Raw genomic sequence first — 23,295 nt, 5'->3', positions numbered from 1 at the left:
ACATAATTGGTTTTGAAATGTGAGGACATGAGATTTGGAAGGGGCCAGGGGCAGAATGATATGGTTTGGCTGTGTCTCCACCAAAATCTCATCTTGAATTCCCATGTGTTGCGGGAGGGACCCAGTGGGAGGTGATTGAATCATGAGGGCAGGACTTCCCCATGCTGTTCTCATGATAGTGAATAAGTCTCATGAGATCTGATGGTTTTAAAAGGGGGAGTTTCCCTACACAAGCTCTCTCTCTTTACCTCCCACCATCCACTTAAGATGTGACTTGCTCCTCCTTGCCTTCTGCCATGATTGTGAGGCCTCCCCAGCCATGTGGAACTGTAAGTCCATTAAACATCTTTCTCTTGTAAATTGCCCAGTCTCAGGTATGTCTTTATCAGCAGCACGAAAATAAACTAATACAAGTACCATGTTGTTTTGGTGACTATGGCCTTATAGTATAGTTTGAAGTCAGGTCATGTGATGCCTCCAGCTTTCTTCTTTTTGCTTAGTCTTGCTTTGCCTATGCAGGCTCTTATTTGGTTTCATATGAACTTTATGATTGTTTTCTCTGGTTCTGTGAAGAATGATGGTGATATTTTGATGGGAATTGCATTGATTTTGTAGATTGCTTTTCACAGTATGGTCATTTTCACATTATTGATTCTACCCATCCATGAGCATGGGATGTGTTTCCATTTGTTTGTGTTGCCTATTATTTCTTTCAGCAGTGTTTTGTAATTTTTCTTGTAGAGGTCTTTTGCCTCCTTTGTTATGTAAATTCCTAATTTTTTTATTTTTATTTTTTTGCAGCTATTGTAAAAGGGGTTGAGTTCTTTATTTGATTCTCAGCTTGGTTGCCGTTGGGGTATAGAAGAGTTACTGATTTGTGTACATCAATTTTGTATTCAGAAACTTTACTGAATTGTTTTTTATCAGTTCTAGGAGCCTTCTGGGGGAGTCTTTAGGGTTTTCTAGGTATACAATCATATCATCAGCAAACAGTGACAGTTTGATTTCCTCTTTACCGATTTGGATGCCCTTTATTTCTTTCTCTTGTCTGACTGCTCTGGCTAGGACTTCCAGTACTATGTTGAAGAGGAATGGTGAGAGTGGGCATCCTTATCTTGCTCCAGTTCTCAGAGGGAATGCTTTCAACTTTTTCCCGTTCAGTATTATGTTAGCTGTGGGTTTGTCATACATGGCTTTTATTATATTGAGGTATGTCCCTTGTATGCTGATTTTGATGAGAGTTTTAACCATAATGGGATGCTGGATTTTGTTGAATGCTTTTTCTGCATCTATTGAGATGATCATGTGATGTTTGTTTTTAATTTTGTTTATGTGATGTATCACATTTATTACCTCGTGTATGTTAAGCCATCCCTGAATCCCCGCTATGAAACCCACTTGATCATGGTGGATTCTCTTTTTGATATGTTGTTGGATTCGGTTAGCTAGTATTTTGTTAAGGATTTTTGCATTTACATTGGGATATTGGTCTATAGTTTTCTTTTTTGGTTATGTCCTTTCCTGGTGTTGGTCTTAGGGTGATCCTGGCTACATAGAATGATTTAGGAATGATCTCACAGGTTCATGTAGATCTGTTCTAGTTTTTTTCAGTTTATTTTCTCTTTGTTCTTCAGATAAGGTAATATCTGCTGTTCTATTTTTCTATTTACGAATGCTATCTTCTGTTCCCTCTCTTCTGCTGTTGAGGCCATCTACTGAACTTTTTAATTAAGTCATGATAACTTTCATCCCTAAAATCTTTGGGGAATCCTTTATATTTGTTCCATTTGATTCCTTTATATATGTTCTAATTATTTCCAAGACTGTTTTTTTTTTTCCCTGAGGCTTTCCATTATTTTGTTTGTTTCAAGCATGTTTGACATTTTTCATTGAAGTATATTTATGACAGCTTATTTAAAATTTTTGTGAAATAATTTTAACCTGTCTTCATCTTGAGGTTGATATGAATTGACTGTATTTCACTCAGTTTGAGATCATTCTGGTTTTGATATGATGACTAATTTTTTATTGAAACATGCATATTTTTGTATTATGTTATGAAACACTGGGTGTTATTTAAATCTTCTACTTTAGCTGGTTTTCTTTGACGTGGTTCTGGCTGGAGATGTGATGTTGCCTTGTTACTACCAGGTTAAAGTAGGAGTCCATGTTCCCCAGTCAACATCTGTTGATCCTTGAAGGGTGTCCTCATTACTGCTGGATAAGGATGCAAGTTCTAACTCCCCACGTGGTCTTTGATGACACCACTTTGGGGGTGATTTTATTATTTCTGGGTGAGGGTGAACGTACTGACTCTCCACCAGGCCTCCTCTGATAGCACCACAGCTGGGAGTGGGAGGAAAACCTAATTACTGCCAGGTTGTGGTAGAAGTACAAACTCTTCATTTGGTCTCCAGTGACACCATTGGTATCAAAGGTCGGAGACAGTAAATACCACTTGGCTGTTAAATCTACTAAAAAACTTTTCCACAATGCAGAGGTATAAGAAGATGGGTGTAGTTCCTGACTAAAATTTCATGCTCTCCCAGTGTTCTTAGCATTTTCATAGATTTTGTTGAATAAAGCTTGTTTATTTTAAAGCTTCTGGTCAATCTTCAGAGACTTTGGGTGACTGTATTTGCTAATTTTTACTTTAATAGATGTCTCTTCATGGAATTTTTTGAGCTCTTCACATTGCCATTCCAAAAGTTAGGTTTCCTTGATTGCCTTATAACATTTGTTTGAATCACATTTAATGAACATTTTCTAGACTTTGCCTCCTTGTAGTTTAGAGATTAAGTTCAATGAATTTCCATAATACCAGTAAAAGCCAGAAAATATTTTTTCAAGTGTTTTTATTAAGATAAAATTTCTACAACACAAATTTACCATTTAGATAATTTAAAGTGTACAATTCAGTGTTTTTAATATATTTACAATAATGTGCAACCATTATATACATTCACAATATTCTCCAACCATTATCACTATCTAATAACAGAACATTTTCATCACCATAAAAAGAAACCCTATACCTGGTAGTAGTCAATTCCAATTCTCTCCTCTCTCTAACCCCTGGCAAACACTAACAACTTTCTATCTCCATGGTTCTGCTCAATCTGAATACTTTATATAAATGGAATCATAGTCTATGGTCTTTTCTGTCTAGCTTATTTTACTTCGCATAATGTTTTGAAGAGTTATATTATGTTGTAGCATGTTGATCAGTGCTTCATTTCATTTTATGGCTGAATAGTATTCCATTGTGTAGATATGCCATATTTTGTTTATCAGCTCATTAGTGGATGGACATTTGGGTTGTTTCTACTTTGGGGCTATTATAAATAATGATGCAAAAAAGTTTGTGCACATATATTTATTTGAACATATGTTTTCAATTTTCTTGGGTACTTAGCCAAAAGTGAGATTACTGGGTTATATGGTCACTATATGTTTAAAATTTTGAGAAACTGCTAGACTGGTTTCCATAGCAGCTGAATCATTTTACATTACCAATATACGAGAATTCCAATTTTTCTACATCCTTACCAACACTTGTAATTTTCTAAACTGTTAAGTTACAGACAACCAAATAGGTGTGACATGGTACCTGATTGTGGTTTTGACTTGCGTTTTCCTAATGACTTTGATATTGAGTATCTTTTCATGTGCTTTTTGGCCATTTATGAATCTTTTTTTAGCAAAATGTCTCTTCTACCTCTATGTTCATTTTTTATTTGATTTATCTGTGTTTTGTTATCAGGTTGTAAAACTTTTAAAATATATTTTGGATGCTAGGCCCTTTTCATATATGATTTGCGAATGTTTTCTCCTATTTTGTGAATTATCTTTTTCATTCCCCTGATAGTCTGCTTTGATACACAAATGTCTGTAATTTTTATTAAGTCTAATGTATCTTTTTTCCTTCTGTTGTTTGTGCTTTTGGGGTCATATTTAAGAAACCATTGCCTAATTCAAGGTAACAAATATATTTACCTATAATTTCTTTCTAAAGGTTTTATAGTTTTAGCCATTTTATTTAGGTCTATAATCTATTTTGAGCTAATTTTTGTACATGGTGTGAGGTAACGATCCAACATTATTCTTTAGCATGTGAATATGCAGTTTTCCCAGAATCATTTGTTGAAAAGCCTATTCTTTGCCCATTGAAGGAGCTTGGCACCCTTGTCAAATACCAATTGACCATAGGTATATGGGTTTATTTCTGAATTCTCAATTCCATTCCAATGATCTAAATGTCTACTCTTGGCCAGGCATGGTGGCTCACACCTGTAACCTCAGCACTTTAGGAGGCTGAGGTGGGTGGATCACTTGAAGTCAGGGGTTTGAGACCAGCCTTGCCAACAAGGCAAAACCCTGTCATTACTAAAAATACAAAAATCAGCCAGGCGTCATGGCACACACCTGTAATCCCTTCTACTCAGGAGGCTGAGGCAGAAGAATCACTTGAACCTGGAAGGCACAGGTTGCAGTGAGCTGAGATTGTGCCACTGCACTCCAGCCTAGGTGACAGAGCAAGACTCTGTCTCAAAAATAAATAAATAAATAAATAAATAAATAAATAAATAAACAAATAAATGTCTATTCTTATAGCAATACCACAGTATTTAGTGCTGTAGCTGCGAGTCCTCCAATTTTGTTCTTTTTCAAGATTGTTTTGGCTATTCAGGGGTCCTGCCACTTCTATGTGAATTTTAGGATCAGCCTGTTTGTTTCTGCAAAAGAAGCAATTAGAATTTTTTAAGAGCAATTGTATTTAATCTGAATATCAATTTTGCCATTTTAGCAATATTGACTCTTTCGATCCATGAACATTAGTTGTCTCTCCATTTATATTGTTCTTTAATTCCTCTCAATAATGTTTTGTAATGGTCAGTGTACACATCTCACATCTCCTTGTTTAAATTTATTTTTAAGTATTTTATTCTTTTTGATGCTATTGTAAATAGAATTGTTTTCTTCATTTCATTTTTGGGTTGCTCATTGTTAGTGTATAGAAATACAACAAATTTTGCATATTGATCTTGGATTCTGAAACTTTGCTGAACTCATTTATTAATGCTATAGTGCTTTGTGTGTTGGGGGATAATTTTAATGATTTTCCCTATATAAGATTTTGTCATGCTTGAATGGGGATAATTTTACTTCTTCCTTTCCAATCTGTAAGCCTTTTATATCTTTTTTCTTACCTAATTGCCAAAAGCTATGTTTTTAAAATATACTTTAAATGTCCAATTTGGTTTAAATAATTTTGAGGCTAGTTATATTTTATAATAATGCAGGGGGGACATTTTCTCATAATTTTGTTGAAATACTATTTTTCTCGGCTAAATTGTACAGCTATATGCTATACCTGAAATTAAGAACTATGTAACTGAGACTATTTAAAACAGCTTATTTTTTAATGTTTCTTCCAAGTGGTAGGTATTAAGCTGTATTAAAATGATTATCTAAAAAAATTAAGGTTACTTTTGCCATTTTGATTTAAAGGGTAATATTATCACACAAATAGAAACTTGAAAATTACTGATCCAACTTCTCTGCTTGAGGCAAGACATTGGTGAAGATCTCTGATCTTTAGTTTTGTGACTGAATGAGAAACCCTAATTGCCCATTTAATATGAAGAAGAAACTTTAGCACTTCCAGATGCAGTTTAGCAAAAAAGAAAACAGAAAAAAAATAAATAAATTCCTCTTTGTGAGACAAGGTTAAGTGGATTAGGATTCTTTCCTAATTTTCTCTGAAGTAATTGTTTTCAATATGATAGTCCAGAAGGGGCTTTCATGTTGGCAACATACCATCTTCCTGACAAAGTAAAGTTTAATTTTTGTTTAGTAAGTGTAGCAAGTTTATTTTCTTAGATATAAAATTAATAGAGCAATGAATCTCCAAATAAGCTAAATTGCAACATTTGCATATGAATACTTTCTTTAAGACACTTTATCAAGACCTCTGTTGAAATTATCAATTGTCAGATTATAAAAATTTCAATTCCAAGTTTGTTCATTGAGTCAAAAAATTCATTACTTGGGAAGTTTTGAAATAGCAATTTTATACCAAGTTTGTAATTACTGGGAAGGAATTGCTGTTTCCTAAGCCAGAAATGAAGTTTCAACAGCACTGTAATATTGAATATGTTCATTGCATACAAAAGCACCTTCATCGTGTCTTAAGAGAGCTCAGAAGTTCTTAATATGTTATTCTTGGAAATGTATTTACTGAGCTTTATTATTCTCACAAAATATTCAATTAACATAAATTCAACAATGATTATAATGTGCTTACCATTCATTTCTTCTGAGCTATGATACAGTCAGTAATATATTTTTGTTATTAATAGCATATAGATCACAATAAAGGAGAAACCTGTGCCTACGTAAATAAATATATATATGTGAATGTAGCAGGGTCTTATCTGAAGTTGGTAATTTATTATTCATTGATGTTCAAAATAGTAAATTTAAATACTTAATTACTTAGAAAGATGATATTTTAAGGACACATTACTGAACACATAATCTTTTACTTGCTGTCTTAAGCATCATGTATAATTAATTCTCCAATATTGAACAGAATTAGTGAAAAATCTTGCAAAATATGGAAAATATTCTTACATAACATTAAGTTCTTAAACAAACCAAAGACACAAGTCCAAAGAAAAAACATTACCACTACAGATTTAACTTATATTTCTAATATATATTATAATTTAAAACTACGTAAAGTACACATTAAATTTTTCTTCTGTGACCATTCTTGTTCATTTATAGTATTGAAAAATTTCTTAATAATATACCTTAAAGATATATCAAAATTAGAAGTTTGATTTAGAAATAAGCAAGCAGGTTTGGATTCACTTGTTCCAACAAAGTGGAACTTAGATTGAAAATGTTTCGGAGCTTCATTTAACAGAACTCAGAAAAGTTTACAAAATATATTCCTGAAATAAGTCAATCCAAAATTCAATTATTAGATTTAAAATATTCTCCTGAAACTTACAATCTCATTAAGAGGAAAAAAAATCTTTTGACAATAGGTATACTAAAAACTCAATATGATGGCCTTCAAACTAATTTCACACTATTTTAATGAGTTAGAACTAAAGAAAAATGAATGCTAATTAAAAAAATAATTTTGATTCTTTGCTTAGGAATGATTTTCTCCAATGGGTTGAAATAACTCCATCTAAATTTCGAAGTGTAAAAACCCGAGAACTTGGATTAATGCCCAGGAACAAGGGTCACCTCTAGTGCTTGAGTTTATGAGGACTATGTTTATAGTTCCACAGAGAAACATGTTATAAGAAAAAAAGATATTTTGGAAAAGGAGAAAGATTCTGCTTTCAAGATAACACTTCATCTATAAATCATAAATTTTCTGTTATGAATTCAAAAATGACATTTAATACTTTATATATGTAAATTGCAGAGATCAATTAACAAATACAAGGGTTGGTGATTCTAATAATGAACAGAGACCTTAATTTAAATGAATACACGTTTTTGTTTAATCTCTGCTAAATTCTGCTTTCATCCTGACTTAATCCTTTAATCAACAGCCATTAAACTATTATACTTGGCATTCAAAGCTTTTTATAATGTTATCATTCTAACTACCCAACCTTAACTTTTTCTACTCCTCAGCATACACTATTTTCTCTTATTAGGCCACTAGAATACCAGGATCGGTATTTTACCAATCTTCTACCTCATGCCAAGCTTCTACCTCATGCCACTGCCTCTGCCACTGTCTTCATTTAGAGGGTTTATCTTGCTCAAATCCTACTCATCTTTCAAATTCTAGTTCATGACTCACTTCTTCTATGAAACTTTTCTTAATTATTCCATTCCTCATTGAGTTCATTTTTCGAATTCTAGTAGCACTTAGTGTGTAGTATATAATTCAGTCTTTTTACATAAGGACTTATATTGGGATAATGATTTTATGTATATTTAATGAATGTTAACTGACTATGCCTCTGAAATGCCTGGCACTGTGCGAGGCACTCAAGATAGAAAAGTGCATAAGATATGACCCCTTTCCTCAAGAAGCCCACAACGTCTACCCAGGGAAGGCAGGCAGACACTCAAAATGTGAGAAGTAATATTAAAGGGTTATAAGCAATGTACTGTGACAACATAGAGGAACAATCAGTTAATTCTGCCTTACAGAAAAATGTAAGGCATGACAGAGGTATTACAGAAGATTAAACATGAGCAGCTAAGCTTACATGGATATGTAAGTTTTCTGAGTTAGTAAGAGGGGAAAAGGTATTGTAGGATTTCTACTTCTAAGTATGACCTACCAGATGCACCCATCTTCTACCTCATGCAAAAAACATCTGTAAAACACGAATATTCTGGAATTTGCAAGTAGCCCAGTGCAACAGAGCAGCACTTCCCAAATTGTGTTGCATGAGAAAGTTTTATGCAGGATGTTAAAAGACTGTCTTCAAAAATGGGTTTCATATGGCAGGAGGCAGAGCAAGATAGAAGCTTTCACCGATGGTCCTCTCCATAGAAACATGAAATTGAGAAAATGTTCACACAAAAAAGCACCTTCATAAGAACCAAAAAATCAGGTGAGCAGTCACAGTACCTGGTTTTTAACTTCATATCACCGAAATAAGACTAAAGAGGATCAGAAAGACAGTTTTAAATTGTGGACACCACCCCTCCCTCATCACTCAGCAATGGTCATGTGGCACGGAGAAAGAATTTGTGCACTTGGTGGAGGGAGAGCTCAGTGATTGTGGGATTTTGCATTGAAACTCAGTTCTGCCATGTCACAGAGGAAAGAAACACTGGGCAGAACTCGGCCAACACCCATAGAAGGAGCACTTCGACTAGCCCTAGCCAGAGGGGAATCATCCATCCTAGCAGTCAGAACCTCATTTCCTGAAAGCCTCACCACCACAGGCTGAAGGGTTCTGGGGTCTGAAATAAACTTGAAAGGCAGTCTAGGCCACAAGGACTGCAATCCTTGGGCAATTCCTATTGCTTTGCTAGGCTTGGAGCAAGTGGACTGGACAGGAAGGCAATCTAGTAAGACACCAGCTGGGGTAGCCAAGGGAGTGCTTGTGCTACCACTCACCCAACCACAAGGGGCCCAGCTTGCACCTCTGGGAGAGACTCCATCCCTCTGCTTGAGGAGAGGTAAACGTAACGAGGACTTTGTCTTGCATCTTGTATACCAGCTCAACAACAATAGCATAGGGCACAAGGCAGGGTTCTGAGGCTTCCATTCCAAGACCTAGATCCCAGACATTTCTAGATACTCCCTAAGCCACAAGGGAACCTACTGCCTTGAAGTGAAGGATCCAATCCTGGCACAATTCATCACCTGCTGACTAAAGAACCTTTAGGCCCTAAATAATCAGGAGGGATACCCAGGCTGTACTCCACCTTGGGCATTTAGTGAGACTCAGAGGTGTACTGGATTCAAATGTGACCCAGCACATTCTTAGCTGTGGTGGCTATGGGAAGAGACTCAAGCTTTAGAAAAAAGAAAGAGAGGCGTAAGGAGATATTGTCCTGCAGCTTAGGTACCAGCTCAGCCACAGTCAGGTAGAACATCAAGTAGGCTCTGGGGTCCCTGATTCTAGGCCTTGCCTCTTGCATGGCATTTCTGGACATTTCCTGGGCCAGAGGAGAGCCCACTTTCCTGAAGCATGAGTCTCAGGCCTGTCAACATTTACCACAAACTAACTGAAGAGCTTTTGGGTCTTGAGTGAAAATCAACGGTAGCCAGGCAGTACTCACTGTGGACCTAAAGTGATTGTGACCAAAGGAAGAGACTCTTCTGCTTGTGGAAAGAGAAGGGAAGATCGGGGAGGACTTTGATTTGTGCCCTGGGTGCCAGCTCAGTGGCAATAGAACAGAGCACCAGGTAGATTCTTAAGGTTTCCATCTCCAGGCCCTGGCTCCCGGATAATATCTCTAGATCCACCTGGGGTTTGCGGGGAACTCTATCCTGAAGGGAAGGACACAAGAGTGGGTGACTTAGTGACCCACTGATTGTAGAGCAGTGGGGCTTACATAGGTGGTAGCCAGGCAGTGGTTACAGCAGGTCTTGTGAAAAACCCACTACCATACTGGCTTCAGGTCTGACCTACCGTAGTCTAAGTGGTGGTGGCTACAGGGCTGCTTGTGTCACCCCTCCACCAGTTCCAGGCAGCCCAGCACACAGAGAGAAACTCTGTTAAGGAAAATGTAAAGAAAGAGAACAAGAGTCTCTGCCTGGTAATCCAGAGAATTCTTCTGGGACTTATTCAAGACCACCAAGGAGTTACCTCTACAAGTCCATAACAGACACAGCATTACTGAGCTTGTGGCTACCCCTAATGCAAATACAGCTGCAGAGACCAAAAACTTAGATTAAGACACTCGAGTCCCTTCTAATACCTGGGAAGCCTTCCCAAGAAGGATGGGTACAAACAAGTCCAGGCTGCAAAGACTACAATATAGACTTAACTCTTCAATGCCCAGATACCTACAACCATCCACAAGCATCAAGATGATCCAATAAAACATGACCTCACCAAATTAACTAAGTAAGCTACCAAGGATCAATCCTGTAAAAACAGAGATATGTGATCTTCAACAGAAAACTCAAAATAGCTGTATTGAGAAAATTCAACATAATTCAAGGTAACACAGAGAAGAAATTCAGAAAATGATTTTATTTTATTTATTTATTTTGAGACAGAGTCTCTCTCTGTTGCCCAGGCTGGAGTGCAGTGGCACGATCTCTGTTCACTGCAACCTCCACCTCCCAGGCTCCAGCAATTCTCCTGCTTCAGCCTCCTGAGTAGCTGAGATTACAGGTGTGCACCACCATGGCCAGCTAATTTTTGTATTTTTAGTGGAGATGAGGTTTCACCATGTTGGCCAGGCTGGTCTCAATCTTCTGGCCTCAAGTGATCTGCCCACCTTGGCCTCCCAAAATGCTGGGATTACAGGCATGAGCCACCATGCCCAGTCAAAATTCAGAAAATTATCAGATAAATTTAACAAAGAGATTAAAATAATTAAAAAGAATCAAGGAGAAATTCTGCAGCTGAAAAATGCAAATGATATACTAAAGAATGTGTCAAAGTCTCTTAATAATAGAATTGATCAAACAGAGGAAAGAATTTGTGAGCTTGAAGGACAGCCTATTCGAATAAACACTCAGAGGAAGCAAAATTTAAAAAAATAATAAAGCATGCCTACATGATCTAGAATATAGCCATAAAGGGGGAAATCTGATGTATTGGCCTTAAAAAGTAGGTAGAAAAAGAAATATGGGTAAACATTTTATTGAAAGGGATTATAACAGAGAACCTCCCATACCTAGAGAAAGATATCAGTATTCAAGTTCAAGAAAGTTATAGAACACCAAGCAGATTTAACCCAAGGAAGACTACAAGACATTTAATAATCAAACTGCCAAAGGTCAAGGATTAAAAAAGGATCCTAAAAGCAGCAAGAGAAAAGAAACAAACAACATACAATGTAGCTCCAATACATCTGGCAGCAGACATCTCAGTTGAAAGTTTACAGGCTAGGAGACAGTGACATGACATATTTAAAGTGCTGAAGGACAAATCTTTCATCCTAGAATAGTATAACCAGCAAAATTATCCTTCCAGCATCAAGGAGAAATGAAGACTTTTCCAGACAAACAAAACCTGAGGGATTTCCTTAACATCAGATCTGTCCTCCAAGAAATGCTAAAGGGAGTTTTTTAATCTAAAAATAAAGAATGATAATGGGCAATAAGTAATCACCTGAAGATACAAAACTCACTGGTAATAGGACATACAAAGAAAATCACAAAATATTATAGCACTGTAATTGTGATGTAGAAACTACTCATATCTTCAGTAGAAGGACTAACAGATGAACCTATCAAAAATAAGAACTACAACAATTTTTAAAGACATAGAACAATAAGATATAAATGGAAACAACAATAAGTTAAAATTGGGGGGATTAAGTTAAGGTGTAGAGGTTTTATTAATTTCCTCTTTGGTTGTTTGTTTGTTTGTTTATGCAATTAGTGTTAAGTTGTCATTAGTTTAAAATAATGTATTATAAGATGTTATTTGCAAACCTCATGGTAACTTCAAATCAAAAAATCCAAACCAGGCACATAAAAAATAAAAAGAAAGAAATTAAAACATACTAAAGAGAAAATCACTTTCACTAAAAAGAAGACAAGAAGGAAGGAAAGAAAGTAGAGGAGACAACAAAACAACCAGAAAACAAAGAATAACAAAATGGCAGGAGTAAGTCCTTACTTATCGATAATAATGCTGAATGTAAATGGACTAAATAGACAACGTGGCTGAATGAATAAAAAATAAAGACCCAAAGATCTGTTGCCTACAAGAAACACACTTCACTTATGAAGACATACATAGACAGAAAATAAAGAAATAGAAAAAGATATTCCATGGAAAATCTTCCATGGATATTCCATGGAAACCAAAAAAAGAAAAGCAGCAGTAGCTATACTTATATCAGACACCACAGATTTCAAAATAAATAAATAAATAAATAGACAAAGAAGGGAATTATATAATGATAAGGGCATCATTTCAGCAAAAGGATATAATAATTGTAAATATATATATATATACACACACACACATATGGTGACACTGTAGTACCCTGATATATAAGGCAAATATTATTAAAGCTAAACAGAAAGACAGACCCTAATACAATAACAGCTGGAGATTTCAACACCCCACTTTCAGCATTGAACAGACAATCCACACAGGAAATCAACTAACATTTGACTTAATCTATCAGCCAAATGGAACTAACAGATATTTACAACATATTTAATCCAATGGCTACAGAATATGCAAACTTCTCCTCGGCACATGGATCATTGTCAGGGATAGACCATACACTAGGCAACAAAACAAGTTTTAAGTCATTCAAAAAAAATAAATAATCAAGTATTTGCTCTGGCCAAAGTAGGATAAGACTAGAGGTCAATAACAAACACATGGAGGCCAGGCATGGTGGCTCCACACCTGTAATCCTAGCACTTTGGGAGGCCAAGGCAGGAGAATTGCCTGAGCTCAGTAATTCAAGACCAGCCTGGGCAAAATGGCAAAACCCCATGTCTACAAAAAATACAAACATCAGCAGGGCGTGGTGGTACACACCTGTAGTCCCACCTAATTAGGGGGCTGAGGAAGAAGTATCACTTTAACCTGGGAGATTGAAGTTGCAGTGAGTTGAGATCATGCCAACATACTCCAGCCTGAGTGATAAAGTGAGACCCTGTCTCAAAAAAAAAAAAAAAAAATGGAAATTAAACAATATGCTCCTGAATGACTAGTAGGTCAATAAAGGAATTAAAAAGAAATTTGAAAATTTCTTGAAACAAATCATAATGGAAACACAACTTACCAAAGTCTATAGGATACAGCAAAAGAACCACTAAAAGAGAAGTTTATAGCCATAAGTTCCAACACTATAAAAGTAGTAAACCTTCAAATAAATAACCTAACAATGCACCTAAAAGAATTACAAAAGGAAGAGCAAACTAACCCAAAATTGGTAGATAAATAAAGATGAGAAAAAAATAAATGAAATTAAAGCAAAGAAAACAATATAAAAGATCAATGAAATGAAAAGTTTATTTTTTTGATAAGATGAACAAAATTGGCAAACATTTAGCCAGACTAAGAAAAAAAGAGAGAAGACCCAAATAAATAAAATCAGAGATGAAAAGGGAGCCATTACAACTCATAGCACAGATATTCAAAGGATCATTAGGGACTACTATGAGCAATTATATGTCATAAATTGAAAAATCTAGAGGAAATGGATAAATTTTTAGATACATAGAACCTACTAAAATTGAAAGATGAAGAAATCTAAAACCTAAAAGGACAAATAATAAGTAAAAAAATCAAAGCCATGATAAAAAGCCTCCCAGTAAAGAAAAGCCCAGGATGCAATAGCCTCACTGCTGTATTTTATCAAACATTTAAAGAACAACCAATACCAATCTTACTCAAACTATTCTAATAAATAGAAGAGAGAATACTTCCAAACTCATTCTACAAGGCCAGTATTATCCTGATACCAAAACAAGAAAAAGACACATCAAAGCAAAAAAAAAAAAAACTAAAGTATCTCTGACAAATATTGATGCAAAAATCCTCAACAAAATATCACTATACCAAATTAAACAAACATTAAAAAGATCATTCATCATGACCAAATGGGACTTATCCCTGGGATGCAAGGGTGACTCAACATATAGAGATCAATCAATGTGATGTATCACATAAACAGAATGAGGAATAAAAACATTATGATCATTTCTTTCTTTCTTTCTTTTTTTCTTTTTTCTTTTTTTTTTTTTTAGTGAGACAGAGTTTCTCTCTTGTTGCCCAGGCTGGAGTGCAATGGTGCAATCTCAGCTCACTGCAACCTCCACCTCCCAGGTTCAAGTGATTCTCCTGCCTCAGCCTCCTGAGTAGCTGGGATTACAGGCATGCACCACCACACCCAGCTAATTTTTGTATTTTTAGTAGAGACGTGGTTTTGCCATGTTGGCCAGGCTGGTCTCGAACTCCTGACCTCAGGTGATCCACCTGCCTCGGCCTCCCAAAGTGCTGGGATTACAGTTGTGAGCCACCGTGTCCAGCTCCTTATGATCATTTAAATTGATTCTGAGAAAGCATGTGATCAAATTCAACATCTCTCCATAATAAAAACCCTAAAGAAAAACTTAGTATAGAAGAAAAATACCTGAGAATAATAAAAGCCATATGTGACAGACCCACTGCTAGTATCATACTGAATGGCAAAAACTGAACTCCTTTTCTCTAACATTTGGAACACAACGAGCATTTCCACTTTCACCACTGTTATTCAACATAGCACAGGAAGTCCTAGCTAGAGCAATCAGACAAAAGAAAGAAATAAAGTACATCCAAATTGAAAAGGAAGTCAAATTTTCCTTGTTTGCAGATGACAAGACCTTATATTTGGAAAAACACTAAAGACTCCACCAAAAAACAATTAGAACTGATGAACAAATCCAGTGAAGTTACAGAATACAAAATCAACATACAAAAACCGGTAGCATTTCTATATGCCAACAGGGAAGAATCAAAAAAATAAATGAAAAAACTAATCTCGAGTCGGGGGAGGGGGGAGGGATAGCATTAGGAGATATACCTAATGTTAAATGAAGAGTTAATGGGTGCAGCACACCAACATGACACATGTATACATATGTAACAAACCTGCACGTTGTGCACATGTACCCTAAAACTTAAAGTATAATTAAAAAAAAAACTAATCTCATTTACAGTAAACAAAAAGAAAATTAATTACCTGGGAATTAATTAAAGAAATGAAAGATCTGTACAATGAAAACTATAAAACACTGATGAAAGAAATTGAAGGAGAAACAAAAAATGAAAATATAGTTCATGTTCATAAATTGGAAGAATCAACATTGTTAAAATGTCCATATTACCCAAAGCAATCTACACATTTAATGTAATCTCTATCAAAATACCATTGATATTCTTCACAGAAATAAAAAAAATTCTAAAATTTATGTGGCATCACAAAAGATTCAGAATAGCCAAAGCCATCATAAGAAAAATGAACAAAACTGAAGGAACCACATTAACTGACTTCAAATTATACTACAGCGTTATTGTAACTAAAACAGCATGGTACTGGCATAAAAACAGATGCATAGACCAATGGGACAGAATAGAGAACCCAGGAACAAATCCACACGCCTACAGTGAACTCATTTTTGGCAGAGGTGCCAAGAATCTACAGAGGGGAAAAGAGAGTCTCTTCAATAAATGATGCTGGGAAAAATGGATATCCATATGCAGGCAAATTAAACTGGACACCTATCTCTTGACATATACAAAAATCAAATCAAGATGGATTAAAGACTTAAATCTAAGACCTTAAACTACAAAACTACTATAAGAAAGTATTGGAAAAACTCTCCAGGGCATTGGACTGGGCAAAGACTTCTTGAGTAATACCCCACAAGTACAGACAACCAAAGCAAAAATGAACAAATGGGATCATGTTAATTTAAAACTCTTCTGCATAGAAAAAAAAAATGAAGAGAAAACCCACAGAATGGGAGAAAACATTTGCAAACAACCCATGTGACAAAGGATTAAAAACCAGTATATATAAGAAGTTTAAACAACTCTGTAAGAAAAAAATATAATAATTAAATCAAAAAATAGACAAAAGATCTGAATAGACATTTTTCAAAAGAAGACATACAAGTAGCAAACAGGCATATGAAAAGGTACTGAACATCACTGATCAGTAGATAAATGCAAATCAAAACTACGGTGAGTTATCTCACCCCAGTTAAGATGGTTTATATCCAAAAGAAAGGCAATAACAAATGCTGGCAAGGATGTGGAGAAAAGGGCATCTTTATACATGGTTGGTGGGAATGTAAACTAGTACAACGACTATGGAGAATAGTTTGGAGGTTCCTTAAAACACTAAAAATAGACCTACTATAGGATCCAGCAATTCCACTGCTAGGTATGTACCCAAAAGCAAGAAAATCACTATATCAAGGAAATATCTGTCTTCCCATGTGTGTTGCAGCACTGTTCACAATAGCCAAGATTTGGATGCAATCTGAGCATCCATCAACAGATAAATGGGTAAAGAAATGTGCTTAAACCTGACAGAGATATGACAAAAAAGAAACTTCAGGCCAATATCATTGATAAACATCGATGCAAAAATCTTCAACAAAATACTTGCAAATAGAATCCAACAGTACATCAAAAAGCTTATCCATCATGATCAAGTAGGCTTCATCCCTGGGATGCAAGGTTGGTTCAATATGCACAAATCAATAAACGTTATTCATCACGTAAATAGAACTAAAGACAAAAATCACATGATAATAGATGCAGAAAAGGCTTTTGATAAAATTCAACATCCCTTCATGTTAAAACCTCTCAATAAACTAGGTATTGAAGGAACATACCACAAAATAATAAGAGCCATATATGACAAACCCACAGCCAATATCATACTAAATGGGCAAAGCTGGAAACATTTCCCTTGAAAACCAGTACAAGACAAGGATGCCCTCTCTCACCACTCCTATTCAACATAGCATTGGAAGTCTGGCCAGGGCAATCAGGCAAGAGAAAGAAATAAAGGTATTCAAATAGGAAGAGCAGAAGTCAAACTGTCTTTTTTTGCAGATGACATGATCCTATATCTAGAAAACCCCATTGTCTCAGGCCAAAAGCTTCTTAAGTTGATAAGCAACTTCAGCAACGTTTCAGGATACAAAATTAATGTGTAAAAATTGCTAGCATTCCTATGCACCCACAACAGTCAAACCAAGAGCTAAATCAGCAATGCAATGCCATTCACAATTGCCACAAAAAGAATAAAATACCTACGAATACAGCTAACAAGGGAAGTGAAGGATCTCAACAAGGAGATCTACAAACCACTGCTCAAGGAAATCAGAGGTGACACAAACAAATGGAAAAACATTCCATGCTCATGGATAGGAAGTATCAGTATTGTTAAAATGGCCATAATATACTGCCCAAAGCAATTTATAAATTCAATGCTATTCCCATTAAACTACCATTGACACTCTTCACAGAACTAGAGAAAACTATTTTAAAACTCATGTCGAACCAAAAAAGAGCCCAAATAACCAAAACAATCCTAAGCAGAAAGAACAAAGCTGGAGGCATCATTCTACCTGATTATACTACAGAGCTACAGTAACCAAAACAGCATGGTATTGGTACAAGAACAGACACGTAGACCAATGGAACAGAATAGAGAACCCAGAAATAAGACCGCACACCTGCAACAATCTAATCTGCAACAAGCCTGACAAAAATAAGCAATTGGGAAAGGATTCTCTATTTAAAAGATGGTGCTGGGAGAACAGGCTAGCTGTATGCAGAAGATTGAAACTGGACTCGTTCCTTACACCATATACAAAAATTAACTCAAGATGGAATAAAGACTTATATGTAAAGGCTCAAACTATAAAAACCCTAGAAGAAAACCTAGGCAATACCATTTAGAACATAGGCACGGGCAAAGATTTCATGATGAAGCTGCCAAAAGCAAATGTAACAAAAGCAAACTTTGACAAATGGGATTTAATTAAACTAAAGAGTGTCTACACAGCAAAAGACACTATCAACAGAGTAAACAGACAACCTACAGAGTGGGAGAAAATTTTTGCAATCTATGCACCTGACAAAGGTCTAATATCCAGTATCTATAAGGAAATTAACACGTTTACAAGAAAAAAACAAACAACCCCAATAAAAAGTAGGCAAAGGACATGAACATACACTTTTCAAAAGAAGATATACATGCAGCTGAAAAGCATATGGAAAATGCATAACATCACTGATTATTAGAGAAATGCAAATCAAAACCACAATGAGACACCGTCTCACACCAGTCAGAATGGGTATTATTAAAAAGTCAAAAAATATTAATAACAGATGCAGGTGAGGTAGTGGAGAAAAAGAAATGCTTATACACTGTTGGCAAGAGTGTAAATTGTTTCAGTCATTGTGGAAAACAGTGTGGGGATTTCTCAAAGACCTAAAGACAGAAATACCATTTGACCCAGCAATCCCATTACTAGGTATATACCCAAAGGAATATAAGTCATTTTATTACAAAGATACATGCATGTGTGTGTTCATTGTAGCACTATTCACAATAGCAAAATCATAGAATCAACCTAAATGCCCATCAATGATAGACTGGATAAAGAAAATGTGGTACATAGACACCATGGAATACTATGCAGCCATTAAAAAAATGAGATCATGTCTTTTGTAGGAACATGGATGAAGCTGAAGGCCATTATCCTTAGCAAACTAACTCAGGAAAAGAAAAACAAATACCACATGTTCTCACGTAAGTGGGAGGTAAATGATGAGAGCACATGGACACATAGAGAGGAACAATGCACACTGTGGCCTACTGGAGGGCAGAGAGTGGGAGGAGGGAGAGGATTAGAAAATATCACTAATGGATGCAAGGTTTAACACCTGGGTGATGAAATAATCCGTACAACAAACCCCCAAGACACACATTTACCTATGTAACAAACCTGCACATCGTGCACATGTACCCCTGAACTTAAATGTTAAAAAAGAAAAGAGAAACACACACACACACACACAATGAATACCTACTATTCGATAGCACAATAGGATGACTATAGTCAATAATAACTTAATTGCACATGTTAAAATAACTTAAAGAGTGTAATTGGGTTGTTTGTAATACAAATGACAATGCTTGAGGTGATGGATGCCCCCATTCCCCATGATGTGCTTATTTCACATTGTATGCCTGTAACAAAACATCTCATGTACCCCACTTTTTTAAAAAAAGAAAATGTGGTACTTATGGAGTACTATTAAGCCATAAAAAATAATTAGATCTTGTCATTTGCAACAAGATGCATGGAACTGGATGTCATTATGTGAAGTGAAATAAGCCAGGCACAGAAAGACAAACTTCATATATTCTTACTTATTTGTGGGAGCTAAAAATTAAAACAAGTGAACTCATGGAGATAGAGAGTAGAATGATGGTTAAGAGGCTGGGTAGTTTACTTGGAGGCTGGGGTAAAATTGAGGATGGTTAATGGGTACAAATAAAATAGAAAGAATGAATAAGATCTAGGATTTGATAGCACAACAAGGTGACTGTAGTCAATAATAATTTAACTGTACATTTTAATATAACTAAAAGAGTATAATTGTATTGTTGTAACACAAAGGATAAACATTTGAGGTGATAGATATCCCATTCATCCTGAAGTGATTATTACACAGTGTATGCCTGTATCAAAATATCTCATGTACCCCATAAATATACACACCTATTATGTACCCAGGAAAATTAAAAATTAAAAATACATTCATGATCAAATAAATTTTGAAACAATTGATTAGTGATAAATAGACCTCTTGCCTGAAGGATTTTTTAAGAGTGTTTAACATACTATTAGATTGCACACATTTCTAAGAAGGAAATATAGTGTGCAGTAGTTTCCAAACTTATATGACCATGGAAACTTATTTTTATCAGAGCTAATGACATTAAGGTTCTACAGAAAACACTTCAGAAAAAATGAGACTACAATATAATTTGCATTGTGGGAGAAGTGGTGAATTATGTATCTAGAAACAAATATTTGTGTCAGATTTTTAAAGGATCTTTAATAACTTTGCAAAGATATTAGATTTGGGTTTTTTTCTATAGGAAATAAAGAAACATCAAATATTTTACATAAGAGAGTTGTACAATCAGACCTATGAAAAATAAATCAGACAACAAAATAAAGGAGAGATTCAAGGGGCATTGTCTGGAACCAAGGAAATTAGTGGAGATGTCACTGCAATGGGAAATAAAATGAGGGTCTGTACTAGATTAATGGTAATTAGAGAAATGTTAATATTGTCTCAACTGAATGTTGATTTATTTGATAGCTAAAACTATGTTAAATTTTACATTTCTTACAAACTTTTCTCCCAAATATAGGATCTAGCACAATACTGAGGATGTCAAAAGTGTAAATTTTTGTAAGTATATGTTTATTAAATATCTTCTTACAAGTGACTGAGTGATACAACTGTGGGCTTCTGAGGAACACTAGGCAGAAAAGAAATTATTCTTTAAATCGAGACCTCTAAGTATAAAATTCATTATCCAGGCGAGTATTCAAAGACCATTTTAGGATCCAGCCTCCAAGCTAGCTCCAATGACCCCCACCTTCTAGTATTTGCACTCTTAAATGGTCCCAAATTGTACTAGGGTTTGTCCGATGATCAACAGAATATAGTCAAAATAATTACAGCACTTCTGAGATTCAGTTATAAAATTTATCATGGGGATGATGGTTGAAAATTTATCTATTGGGTACAATGTTCACTATTTGGGTGATGGGCGCACTAAAAACCCAGACTTCACCACTACATAACATGTGCATGTAAAAAATCTGCACTTGTACCCCCAAATCAATACAAATTTAAAAATCTAAAAATAAATAAATTCATAGTTTTCAGTACAAAAAAATGCTTACTAAGATTTTTTTTTTTTAATCTATCTTGATGACTCATACCCTTTCTCTCTTGGATCATGCACTCTGGGGGAAGCCAGCTGGCATGTCATGAGAGCTCTATGGAGAGGCCCACATGGTAGGAAACTGAAGCCTCAGCCAATAGCTATGTGAGTATGCTTGAAGTGGATCCATGCAAACAGTGAGCACAAGAAGCCTAGAGTACCTATACTAATATCCAACAAAATACATTTTAAAACAAAATACATTGCCAAAGATGACAATATTATTACCATAATTAAAAGGTAAATTCAATGGGACATAACAATCATAACTGTGTATTCATCCAATAACAAAGCTTCCAAATGCATGAAGCAAAACTGACAAAATTAAAGGGTAAACAGACAATTCCTCAATCATACTGGGGATTTTAACACTATGTTCTCAGAAATTGATAGAACAAGCAGAAAAAAAAATCGGCAAAAACCTTAGATCTGAACAAAACTATCAAGCACTTCAATTTAATTGATATTTAAATAATACACATGGAAATGGCAGAATATACATTTTTTTCAGTGCATATGGTACCTTATTGTACTTATATAGTTAACTAATATTGCCAAATGAGTCAGGGTAATTTCATGGAGAAAAACAGTCTTTTTGACAAATGGTGCTGGGACAAGTATATAGGTGCACAGAAAAAATAAACCTTGACTGTTAATGCACATCATACGCGAAGATTAATTCAAAATGGATCATATATCTAAACGTAAGAGCTAAAACTATTAAGCTGTAGAAGAAAACACATGAGAATATTTTTGTGATATTGGGTTAGGTAAAATCATTTAAATCAGACATCAATAATACAAAGTATAAAAGGGAAAAATTATGAAATGGACTCTATCAAGATTAATAAAGATTGCTTTCTAGAATTGTGAAAACAAAAAGATAAGCCACAGCTTGGGAGTAAATGTTTGCAAAACATACATCTGACAAAGGGCTCTTGTATCAAGAATATATGAAGACAAAGAAGATATATAAACAACCAATAAGCACGTAAAAAAAAATGCTCAGCATTATTAGTCATCAGAGAAATGCAAATCAAAACCACAATGCAATACCACTGTCTGCAATACCACTATGTAATCAAGAGGATAGCTCAAATCAAACTGATGAAAAACGAATGTTAGTGAGGATGTGGAACATTGCTGATGAGAATGGAAAATGGCATACCCATTTGGAACACAGTCTAGCAGTTCCTGAAAAGGGTAATCATAGAGTCACCAAATGACCCAGCAATTCCACTCCTATTTACTCAAGAGAAAGGGAAACATAAACCCACACAAATATGCATATGTGAATGTTCTTAGCAGCTTTATTTGTAATTTTCCCAAACTGAAAATAACCCAAATGTTTGCCCACATAGGATTACTAGTCAGCAATAAAAAAGAGTAACCTATTGATACATGCAACAACATTAATACATCTAAAAAATATGGTAAGTCTGTAGTTCTCAACCAGGAATGATTTTGCTCCCCAGGGAACACCTGGTGATATCCAGAGACATTTTTAGTCGCCACAACTTGGGGGGGATACTACCGGCATCCAGTAGGTAGAAGTCAGAAACGCTGCTCAAAATTCTATAAAGCACAGGACATCTCCTCACAATAAAGAATTATCCAGCCCAAATGTCGATAGTGTTAAGGCTGGGAAACCTGGTGCTAAATGGAAAAAAAGTCAAACATAAAACATTTAATATAGTGTGATTCCATTTATAAAAAATTCTAGAAAGGGTAAAGCTATAGTGACACATAACAGATAAACCTGGGTCCAGAAATGGGAAAAGGGGATCAAGCTAAAGGAACATGAGAAACCTCTGTGGGATTATGGAACCATTTTGTTTATTGATTGTGGTGGTGTTTACACAATTGTATAATTTACCAAAATTTATCAAGCTGTGCACTTGAAATTGATTTTTAAAATATTCCATAACTAATCATACTTTAAATATAAAGAATTTACAGTGGGGAAAAAGCATTGAAAACACATAAAACATTACATCCAGTGTTTGTATTACATACAAATGTTTTCAATACATAAAACATTAAATACAGTTTATGTTTTCAATGAAAAAAAGCATTGAAAGTGATCGCAGAGAATGGTGGCAC

Source organism: Pongo abelii, chromosome X (genome assembly GCF_028885655.2).
Source record: "Pongo abelii isolate AG06213 chromosome X, NHGRI_mPonAbe1-v2.0_pri, whole genome shotgun sequence".
Classification (NCBI taxonomy): Eukaryota; Metazoa; Chordata; class Mammalia; order Primates; family Hominidae; genus Pongo; species Pongo abelii.
Note: the sequence above shows the minus strand (reverse complement) of the source record.